We start from the raw sequence: 12,074 nt of genomic DNA, 5'->3' as shown, positions 1-12,074 counted from the left end.
CAGCGAGGGGGGGGGGGCACCTCTGGAGAAAAGTATAGCTCAGGAGATATTCGTGTGTAAGGGCCTCTCACTGAAGATTTTCATGTGGCACAGTGTGTCACGGCGTGCGTAAGTGTGTGTGTGCCGCTGTTGTAGCTCAGTGTGTGTGTGTGTGTGTGTGTGTGTGACAGACAGCGCAAGGGCTCAGGAGAGAAGTGCTAATTCAACAGAGGAAGAACAGCAGAGACGCAGGGAACACGCATGCAGTTATGTTCCGGCAGATCAAGATCCCACCGCGGAGATGTTAATCTGCTCGGAACGTAAAGACACGCGCGGCGGTACTGAGAAGCCGTGGCGTACAAAAAACGTAAATAAGTTGAACAGCCACGATACACGTTTGAGTTTTGTGTGGTGCAGTTTATTGTACACAAGTGTATACTTCCTAGAAATGCTGAATGTGTATATGCTCTAAAACGGAATGGATCATAAAAATAAGTAGCAGTGGCACAGTGGATATTCACAGAAGCAGCAAGGAAAAAGCTTAACATGCAGCCTTGTGAAAGAAGGATGACCCTCTATATGAAATGGGAAAAAAAACGACTGTCCCACTGATTAAGTTATAGTTATTGGATAAAAAACCTTTAGATTGAAGACAACCTTAAGCATGAGCTATGTTCAGGGTTGGGTTCTAAAATGGATAAAAGTGCTTTACAAACCTCCACGTACGTAGTTTCACTCTAATTGAGCCATCTGCTCTTTAAGGCGTTTTATCATCCTGCATTGGAGCGGCACCGAAAACCAGGCATTAAGATCACAGCTCGGACAATCACCACGTATTTCTCTGAATTCCAAAGAAGGTTTTGGGCACGTGAGGTTTCAGAGGCAACTCGTTACACGTCGCAAATCACACCGCGCGGCCGTGTTTGTTTCCAGCGAGCACAAGCAAAATGCGGCCAATCTTTATGTCGCACAGCTTTAAAGCTTAACACTTGGCCAACAAACAATTCAATTAGACCTTTTTACAGCTTCTATTTACTGCAAAGCAAACCACCTCCATGTCCGCAGAGCGCCCCGCTGGGAGTGGTTTCGGCACGCACCCGATAATGTGACACAAATCAGCGATCCAGCTATAACGTTTTTGATGCTTTTACTGTCTATAAACCATATTAGCCCCCAATGGGGATGTTATGATGACTTTGTCTGTCTGTTTGGTTTGCGAGAGCCGATCACGCTTTGATGTGGTCACAGAAAAACATCCCTGCAGTAGTGTGTATGAGATAAGCCTATGATTACTGCATTACATACATTTGATCATTTTAATTGTATTTGTTCTGTTTCTGCATCGAATATTTTATTACCCTTTGAGGTGTATCGCTGCATTGGACATGTTCTCTCTCTAAAGATTTCTATACTATACAGACACATATTGTATCTAACAGTGATTGGTAAAGATAAAAAAAGTATATGTCATCAAGTTATTTGTCTACGAAAAAGAGCAAAGCACTTGAACTTGATCTGATCTTTGCTGAAACCTCTTGTTCATGACTTTTCTCACCGGTGCTCACTGACCTTCACATTAGCCGGAGTCAACGTGCAGAGTCACTGGGCATCCGGAGAAACTGTTGGTGAATAAATAGCTCCGGCATATGAGTTCCGTTAAAATCTTTCCTTTGCACATTTCTGGATACGCATGAGTTAAATCAAACAAGGTACATTTGGTCTTTATGCTGAATCATACACTCTGGCTTTATACTTTACTTGGAGTAAGATGAAGCTTTTTTACCAAGAATATGACAATAGCATGCATATCCAAATGTATATCTATATATATATATATTTAATGAATTGCTGTACTATAATATTTATTTGTTTACTACATGGAGTATGTTCTTGTTTAAATTATATTTAGGATGATTTCAGTTTAAGTTGACTAGGTGAAGATATTAAAGTTAAGTGCGTTATGCTGGCTTTGTTTGTTGAGTACAGTGTTTCCTGTGTCCACTTGCATATGTGTGTGGATGTGCCTCTTTATGCACTTCAATAAAAAAATATTGATGAAGAGCACACATGTGAACCATTGTGTGTGTGTGTGTGTGTGCCTATGCATGTGTGTTTGTGTGTGTTAGCTGGTGTGTGTGCGTGCGTAAGCAGGGGTATAACTTCACAGGGGCCCAGTGGCCTCTCGCTCCAGGTTTAATTACATCGCTGGCCTCTGCAACACTCGCATTTCATCTACCTGTCTAATTGCTGTGGAGGTAGCGGGAGAGCCACATGATGACCCACCCTGTGGTCACAGTGTTGAGAGGGGAGAAAGTGAATTACACAGCACATCTGCGGAGGGACCACGGTCTGGCTCCCGAAGACCTGTGTCTCTCCATGATAATCAGAGTCCCGTTATTAACTTCAGTGAGTCATCTTTAGAGCTGCACGACTGAAGCCAATTGTTTAGCAGAGGTTGTTTGTTGTTTACAATTATAGACTATAAGGCTGGATGATATGCCAGCGGCTGGAAAAGTGAAGCCAAATCGCCTCAACTGCCCCCTGGTGGCTGGCTGCGGTATTGGACATAAACCCCACCTTCGCCATGTCAGTGGATGGGACACGGACCGAACTAAAAAGTCAAATAAGGTGATTTCTGTCATTTGATGTAGTTCTTATCACACTGGTGTTTGTTCAAGTGCTAATTTGTCTGCCAAGTTTGGTTGGGAGTTGGACGTAATGTCATGATTGAAAGCGGAGACCGACTCATTGTTGTTACAAGGGCGTGTATCGGCAGGACCTCAATGCCATGACTCCATCCCCCCGATTTTTTCCATTTCTACATCTGCCCTGAGATGGTAGATTGTTACATGTCAAGTGGGGTGCTATAATTAAAGGTTAGAACAAAAAGAGAACTGGAGCCAACAACGACAATACAACGACGCTGGAACATTACCAATAAGCCCTTTCGTGCCCCTCCTATACAGATCAAAAATACACTAAATTAAAGCAGGAAATTACTTGGTAAGATATGAATCTCATTTTGTCATAAAAGTCACACCCAAGCAAATCCAAATTTGACTGACGATGACGCCATATGACACCGCACTGAGAAAATGCTGCATGAAACTCAATTAAATTCTGTGCCCGTGTTCCCATATTGGTATGTTTGAGTGTAACAGCAGCAGTTTCCACTTCCAGAATGCTCCCCAGCTGCTGTGGGTTTTTATATTTGCTGCTCACCACTTGCTCTCCAGTCATGCTGGGGGGAAACCTGCTCCGGCTCGCTCCATAGCAAGTGTGATGCATGCTGCTGCTCTGTTATATTATTCAACACAAACTCAGAAAAAAGTGGCATGAGTATTCAAAATGCAAAGATGCAGATGGAGGCACACGAGTTCAGATTGGTAGAGACAAAGACGTGTCAGCTCGGGATGAAAATGTTTCAACTAAAGCAGAATTGTGCCGTTGGCCCAAGCTGTGCCGTTGACTCCGCTTGATGAATGTATACAGACAGCAACAAAAGATGACGGTCTGAAGGGAAATAACTGAGGACTCCTTGTAAAGTTCAGTTGCTCTGAACGGTCCCTCTCACACACACACACACACACACACACTCCGCAAACACAGTCGCTTTTTGTTATGTTAAGGCGAACATCTGTATTGCCATTTGGGGACACATATGCTTGATGCTAGCGCGTAAAAGACACACACAAAAAAAGGAAGCACGAGAGCAATCAAATGCCCTTAGAAGGAGTCATGAGAGAGATGCAGCAGCTTCAGCCTTTAAAAAGAGCTACTTGGTACAGAATCACATCGTTCCACTCACTGCCACTTACACACCCTGCCAGGTCCGGGCCTCTGGTTTGGAAATTGAAGTTGTGGCTGGTGAAATAGATGGAAGTTGGCATTTGCTTTAGCATACTGTGTATTTTGCTGTATTATTCCCCCCCCCTTGGTGCAGCTCTCACACACTGCTTTGGGCTGTTTAAGTTCAGGTTAAGAACATGGTTGGAGGGTTTCAGTCCGAACACGCGTGACATGTTTGTACAATGGGTATTCTTTTTGTGTTCAAAAGGTCTTTGTAAACCAAGTCTGTATTTTTTTGTATGTGTTTTTAAAAAATCGGTCATCACAGAAACCTGGCTCACTGAACACGATGAGGTTTATTATCCTATTTCTTCCAAGAACAAAAAACCAGAGTCCATCCAATCCTGAGAAGCCATCGGGAACAGGGAGAATTTCATCTCCTGCGTAATTATCCCGATCGCTTCCAGGTCTATTTCAGGATGTGGGTGGTCCAGTTTGATTCGCTACCAGCACTGAGATTGCATATTAAAAAAGAAGAAAAACAAATATCTGTGATCCAAATGATCCTAAACAGCTCAAACAACTCTCTGTAGCGCCTTTGAGAGATTTAAAAAAAATGCAGCAAATCAAACCTGCTATTAGAAAACTTTGATGACAGACACAACTTTCAGAGACGTTGTGTAAACCTGATTGACACAACATTAGGTCGTTGTTATTTTTAAACGTGCAAGAAACATACAGACTTGGTTTGCATACACCCTTTTCAATAGATGTTCCCCCCCCGAACAAAAACATGTCCAATTATTCATTACTTTTTCAAAATGATCAATATGTTTTTTCTGTATTCTCCATAACCTTTTGTATCTTTTTTAAATACAAATACTTCCGGAATATCAGTGGACCTTTAGACATTTTGGAAAGCTGCATTTTCCTAAAACTTCACATTCTAAAGCTATTACAGCAGAACTCATTTCTCTCTCTTTGTAATTCACCGTCTCTGTCTCCTGTTGTTTCTATTAAATGGAACCACTCAAACGAAACCAGTCACTGTAGAATGCATGCTGTAACCACTGCAAACAAATACATGGACTAACAACAGAGACACACAAAATGCATGATTATTTTCCATTCCAAGGTTTTTTAAATGTAGAGAAAACATGACAATGCACTACGCACCACTGGGATTTGGCTAATGGTCTCCATGGCAACCCGACTGTAGGCTACTGTCAAATATCCCACCTGACGTGCTGTGAGTCCGCCCAGCATGCCTCTGGGTTGGAATTCCACCTGTCCACTTAGTTTCCTCCAAAACCACACAAGCTGCAGCTTTGACAAGCCACTGAACCCAGGGAGGCTCTGCACACAGATACACACTCGGAGGCATGGATAATCGCACACACACACACACAAAGCACACACACACACAAAGCACACAGCCTCACACAGGACTTATAAAACATTAAACTTGGCAGAACATGAGGTCCGACATGTCTGTCATATCTTAACCTCTCTGAGCACATTCCAAGAGCATGTTTCATGTACAGCAGCAGCCTGCGCAGTCGTCAAAGTCCTTATTCAAGATAATTACCTGCTCATACTATGTCATGAATGTTCTGTTTCTTTTACTAAAGATAAGTATAAATGAGTCACAAGTTGCCTGGAGTCTGAGGCCTTCGGTTGCTGTACGCAGCAAAGTGTTGGATAAGATGAACATGAAAAGGAAAAATCAGGACGTTCTGTTACTTTTAAACATTACCAAGAGGTAGGGGACCTTTTAAGAAAACGGAAATTCCAAAAAACACCCGGCAGCCCGTTCCACTTCAGGAATATTGCATCCTTTCCGATCAAAAGCACTTGAATGCACGAGATGGCATATTTACTGAGCCCAAACTTACAACACCGGACACACACATAGATGCACACATCAGATCTTATCAAATCACACAACAAAGGAGTCCGGGCTCCCTCCATCTGCTTCGGCGGAGCACAGCATTCCACTTGTTGGCCTGCACACACGGAGCGCCCTCCTCTATCTGGAGCCGTAATGGAGGCCGACGGGTGTCACAGCAGGGCACTGTGCTGATGACGAGGCCGATGGGCTGAGGCAGATGAGTCTGCGCCTTCTGATCACCCAGTTATGCAGTGGAACTGGCCACCTGCGTGTGCGTGAATGTGAATATGTGTTTCTGATAGACATTAGATCAAAAAAAAAGAGAGAATAGGGTGTTGTGCATGGTGGTGTAATGGTTAAGTCAAGAAAAGAGACAAACACAAAGACAGGAGAGGGAGACAGATGGGATGAGAATGAAAAGGTACGATTTGTCCAGTAAGCTGCTGAGAAGCAACCCGAGAAAAAGCAATCACGAAAACATGTTGGCTCAGACGATCCTCGCGGGCCTTGCTGTACTGCACCGTAAAGTCACACTTTCCATCCCCAAGGGCCACACATTAAGAAAGGGATGACACAAGTCAAATATTACTGCTGGCATGCACTCAGTCACCAAACAATTATAATACCTGGAGATTTCTTTCCTAACTTTACCCATTGACCTAAAAATCAGCTTTGTCCAAATTGAGGATATGTTCAAGTTGTCCCCAATCAATTGGTCTTTAGGCTGAAATGTGTCCCTGAAGGTAGCAAATAAAAGAACAGACTAACAAACACTAAGTCACAACCTCACATTGTGCCGTCAGCGCCGTGCACAGATTCCTTGCCTCGGCTTTGCACACAGTTATTAACATAAAAACTCATCGAATTAACCGTTCTCTATGGTTGTATTGTGGCAGTTTCTGCAATCAATATTAATCAGAGATGTGAATTATCCCTGCGAGTCAAGGCAATTAATTTGTTTTGTTTTCTCTCCCCCCCCTCATCCTCCTGAAGTCCCAACCTATCTATTCTCAAGGAGGCCCATCCTTTCACTTTTCTTGCCAAAAGGCTTAATTAATTGTAGAGAGCGAGTCTATAGTGCCGGGGCTTTTGTTTCCTGTTGATTTTCTTTTTAGCCTTTGCCTTGCCCAAGCCCAGCCATGCTTATAGAGAACCCCCCCCCCAAACCAAAATGGCACTTGCTGCAAATATTGACACAGTCACCCGGGGCCATGCCAAATGCATGCCGCCCCGGTGACAGAGGCATCTGTGACTCCAAACAAAGCATGGCAGAGCATATGAAGTAGGAGGGCACATTATATGATGCTGAGGAGAGGAGAGGAGGAAAGTACATGCCCTGACGAAATCTTTTTTAAACCTGTACTCAGCAACTTTAGCATGCTAGTGCATCTATCTCTGACCTACATTTGAACCCAAATATGCTCATATTTTATGGTCATTTTTTTCATTCGCCCCCCCGCTCCCTTGCTAAGCGGTGGCCTTTGCTGGTGGTGGCTGAGATGCATATATATTTATAATATAATATTCACACCCGGGCATGAACCCTGTCTCCTCCATGTAAGCGAACTGGACACACACCAAACTAAAAAAGTCAAATTACACGTCAATTAAATGAAAAAGACGTTATCTGTCATTTTATGTTGTTTTTATCACACTGATGCATGTTCAAGTCATCATTACTATAATAATAAACCCGCCTGGGCATTATCACTGCAGACCACTCGTGATATTAGTTAGACAGCTTCAATGATAAGGTCACAATGGGGTAGAGTAACAGAGCGAATAGAGATAGAGGTGGAGAAGAGAGTAAGAAGCTTGTTAGGGAAAGGCCATGAAGGGGAGGAGGTGTGTGTCTGTGTGATGGGTGGATGAGGAGGAGGAAGGGGGTTGTGTGTTCGAGGAAGATAGAGGAACAATAGTCCAGCCAGGGTGCAGTGATCCAGGCAAGACCAAGCTGTCGCCCAGCCCCTGGTCCATATGCACTGTTTAAATAGCATGCATGTGCGCGGACACACACACACACACACACACATTGCTCGGCGGGGCCACCATCACTTTGCGTATTGTATTTTCTCTCTCCCGCTGCGTGGGTATTGATGTCGGCTCTTGCACATTTGCCCATCAGAGTGGCTTGAGTGAAAGTGAGATGTGAATAGAGACACAGAGAGAGAGGAGGTGAGAGAGAGGTTTGTGTGTACAGTAGGTGGGGCCGTGTGAGTGTGTGTGCGTGTGTGTGCGTGTGTGTGTGCGTGTGTGTGTGTGTGTGTGTGTGTGTGTGTGTGTGTGTGTGTGTGTGTGCTGTGTGTGTGTGTGTGTGTGAGACAGAGAGAGAAGGGAAGAAAGATTTAGCATTGCCAGCATTAGTGGATGACACGTGGGCGGATATGGAAGATGTTATTAGTATCACATTTACAGGCCTTATAAAACTGCCACAGAGCTGAGTGTTTTTCATACGTCTTCAGCAGATAGGTCTCACACTTTCATTTCGGTTGCATTTCCAGAAGCTGCGCAGATGATCATTCCATGATAGCACTGGCATTACTCGCGGCCTCATTTCTCTGTCCCATTTAACCTTCCTCTTCTGCTTCGGTCAAAATGGACCAATCTCATGACATATAATATTTTTTTTCTGTATCTGATTCCCACGAGGCATCAGCAGTTATAACGACCAGTGGAGCGATTCATCAATTCTTGCAACGAGTCCCTGTTTCTCTAACCTCGGCCCTCGCGGCGCCACATAATTACAGTAAATTGCACCTGAACAAAGGGTGTAACAACGAATGACATAGGCTCTTCTTCTGTAGCTTTGGGGAATATGTAAAGCCTCTCCATTCTGCCAGCATGTCACGCTGTGGTAGCACCACAATCACTGGTTTCTGTGGCCACTGGTTCTTTTGAATGCAATGATGCCACGAGCGCTGTCCGGGGTGCTGAATCTGGGGTGGCTCAGGTTATCCCATTGGTGGGGACTGATAACCAAATATTTTTTACTTTGACTGATCACCCTTACACCAACGGCACACACTCCCTCCACTCCAGTCACATCCACCCACTACACCAATGCTTTTGTGTGTAGCCACTTCGGTTGCCCATTGGGGAAGTAGGTTTTCTGGTGGTTTTCGTGTGGACTTAAGCCATAGAGAAAAAAAAGAAACTTAAGTCAGACATTACATGTAAAAAGTAAGAATCCCCACATCTTCGTCTGCCACATTAAAGAGATCGAACTAGTGCAGCATTGAGAGCCACTCTTCTATAAGCTCATTAGTCCCTGCTATGCTCTGCAGGATAAATGTAATGCTGATCCACTGAATGGATATGAGCACACTTGCAAGTTTTGGCTGCCCTGTGGACACCCCATCTCCTCGGGCCCAGCAGGGTTTTAAAAAAAAAAGAAAAGGTGCCACCCCTCACATCCAACTCATGAGCCATCACCCGTTGGTCTCTCATCTCTGCTAAAAGGGGACGCAGCCCTCCTGGCTCCATTAGTTTCCGACAGCAGCCCCGAGGAATAAAACAAACGAGGCTATTCACTGTGTTTAAATAAATAAATAAATAAATAAATAAAAGAAAGAAAGAATAAAGGCAGGGGAGGTATATTTATTCACAACTCAGTGTGAAGGCAGGGGTGAGAGCTGTCAAAACGCGTCCCCTATATCATTTTAATATTGTCATGTGCTCGTACTGTTTTGTTTTCTTGATGACTTTGTTCCTTAAACTTCTATTACATGATTACTGAACTTCGCTGTCAGAATATGATTAATACCAGAGGCTCAGTCTGACCTGCTAATCCAAATCCTGAACGCTGCCAAGAACCAGGGAAACAGTGGCTGCTCATGAATCAGTGTCCCTGTTAAATACCCACAGGCTGCTGTAGTGGAGTTTGGCTGTTCTCAGAATAAATAAAGATATTGTGGGGGGGAGAAATTGTTCAGCGTGCCACAGATGGCTACTTGGGGAATAAAAAAAAAACCCACCGAGGTGCCATGTGTGTTGCGTTGCATTCTTTGAGGGGATTTGATAGCGATGGGAGTTTGTTTTCAGGTGCGGCCGGAGAGACACTGCACGCTCAACAGATGGGTGTAGAGGGACAAACACACACGTACACACTCGATGCTCGGAGGCTCCTTTGCACTCTGCTGTCGCGTCCCGGTTGTCATTCCCGCTCAGCGTCACCGGAGCCACCTGCTCGCTACTGATGGGGGGGGACGAGGCGAGAGTCTGAGGCGGAGACTCCACGCGTCCTACGCATACTTTCATTTCACCGAGAATAACCGAGCGACAGACTTGGAGGAGGTCTGGCAACGAGAAGAGGCGCCACTGCGGCAGACGCACGCACAACAGCGAGCAGGGACGCACGATAATAAACCGGACCTCAGTGCGTGTGCGTGATCAGGTAGCTTTTCAAAGGGCTTTCTGTTGCATGGTGAGATGCCAGCACGGATGTAAATCGAGCTAACCCCCCCCCTCCTTTCAATCCCCTGTGCGCGCTCACTGGCGTCTTTGGTACATCCTGGCTCTTTAGCATGCACCGAGAGAAGGCAGCCACTCACCCGGGCGCACAGTGCGCACAGAGGAGGGGGGGGAGGGGGGGGGCATCGGCTCTCTAACCCATACTGCTGTACGTGAACCAGGCTGCGGAGGAGACATCGTTCTCCTGCCGGGAATCATCTCCAAACATTAGGGGCACTGACAAAGGAGCTTCCGTGCGGGTGGAAGAGCTCTGATTTATTAATGTTATTCTAAACTCAAAATGGCACGCCATTGCTGTGTGTGTGTGTGTGTGTGTCAGTCTGTGTGTCAGTCTGTGTGTGTTGGGGAGGGGGTGCGGACGTGAGCCAGTATGGAAGGTGGAAATAAAAGTGTCCATGCAGGCTAGTTGCGCACGATCTGTCATGCGTGTGTGTGTGTGCGCGCGCGTGAGCGAGTGGTTTTTCTTTTTGCCACTGCGCAAAGTTACAGGTCTGCCAGCGGCTTCAGAGGCGATCACACAGCTCCCCGAGTGTTTCCCCACAGAGGGGTTCAGCATGCAGGGAGCTGCCGCTGCTGTCCACCTGTGCCCGACGACATGCGCTGATATTCAGCTGCTGACATGGATTGGTGGGGGTTTCCTCTTTGAGCAGTAGGACTGTTCTTCCGCTCAGGTCCACAGATCACACATCCCCGCCACTTCCTCTCTCCTCGGTGACTGGAGGAACCGACTGTCCTGTATCACATCCTTCAGTCTGAGAATAAATGCTGGACTCGTGCACTGATCTTAACGCAGGGATGTGGGGAACGAAATCAATAAACACACAGGCGGGTAGACGGCAAAGCAAATCTGAACTGTACATGGCGCAAAGAAACAGTTGAACGATTCACACGCTCATCTTGCATGTTGAGGATAATGGGTATAGAAGACGTTACCTGGTCGCTGTCAGCAGTAGCCTAGTTATTTGATGCGACGGCTATTCCCCGATCGGTTCCGTGGAAACAAATTAAGTTTCCCATCCATGGCACGTCTCGGATGGAGAGGGAGACTATCATTCATTCATCCTCGCTGCTGCGCTGATCCTTCTCCCCCAGCGAATGTTCACTGCGAGGCATCCCACTTCTGCGCCTCCGGAACGGACCAGAAAAACAAGAAGGTAAATAAATAATAAATGGATCAATAAAAAGCAAGAGAGAATCGCTAAGGACATGAAATCATAAAGTCGCCACAGATCAAAGGAAAGAACACAGGGACGCAAAAGAGGCAATGCGAAAGAATCAACCCCCCAAAAAAAAGAAGGGACGTCGTTATTGTAGATGTCCAGTTTTGTTCAGAGAAAAAAAAATAAATCCACGTCATATAATCTCCATGGTTTTGCGCATATATGGGCACAGTGTATATTCCAAAGTAGCAGGAGGACGCGCTCGGGGCAGCAGCAGCCCCGCAGCAGCAGGGATAACGGGCTGGATTTCTACTGATGCCCGGTACTCCAAGTCCGAGGGAGCTCCTCGTGTGAAAGCACAGATTGAAGCGGAGAGACAGCGATGGGGAGGGGGGCGTGGGGGGCGTGGGGAGGAAACCAGGAAAAAGAGAAACAACAAAACAACTATTACTCCGTCAAGTGCCAGAGGGTGAAATGTGGTCTGCGGTTCTCGCCTGTGCTGGCATTCGGGAAAGGTATCCACAGGCAGCGGCTCGCAGTCGGGCATCTGGCTCCCCTGCAGTCGCTTCGCAAGCGTAGGACGGAGATGCGCGCCCTCGCTGCCCTCCGCCGGGGATCCGTCACGCGCGTTCACAACGGAGCGCCCCCTACCTTCCCGCTCTTTCTACCTCCACCGCCATCCCGTGTTGTGACGTCAGCATGCGAGTTTACAAGTAGGCTACAGCAAAGATGTATTCAAATTCATTGCAAGTCATATTGCATGTTTGTGACGTGAGCAAGATGTC

At 46.0% G+C, this 12,074-nt stretch overlaps 1 protein-coding gene across 17 annotated transcripts in view; it reads right to left on the bottom strand.

Annotated features, from left to right (window-relative positions):
• adgrb2 (adhesion G protein-coupled receptor B2) overlaps nucleotides 1-11,860 on the bottom strand; it is a 217,020-nt gene extending 205,160 nt beyond the window's left edge. For all 17 annotated transcript variants that reach the window (XR_004698785.2, XM_035183252.2, XM_035183245.2 and 14 more), the window contains exon 1: nucleotides 11,063-11,860. The gene's annotated coding sequence lies outside the window, so the exon portion shown is untranslated. The remainder of the gene's footprint in view (nucleotides 1-11,062) is intronic.
• Nucleotides 11,861-12,074: the final 214 nt, after the last annotated feature.

Source organism: Hippoglossus stenolepis, chromosome 17 (genome assembly GCF_022539355.2).
Source record: "Hippoglossus stenolepis isolate QCI-W04-F060 chromosome 17, HSTE1.2, whole genome shotgun sequence".
Taxonomy (NCBI): Eukaryota; Metazoa; Chordata; class Actinopteri; order Pleuronectiformes; family Pleuronectidae; genus Hippoglossus; species Hippoglossus stenolepis.
The sequence above is the reverse complement of the archived record's forward strand: the minus strand, read 5'-3'. Positions and strand labels throughout refer to the sequence as shown.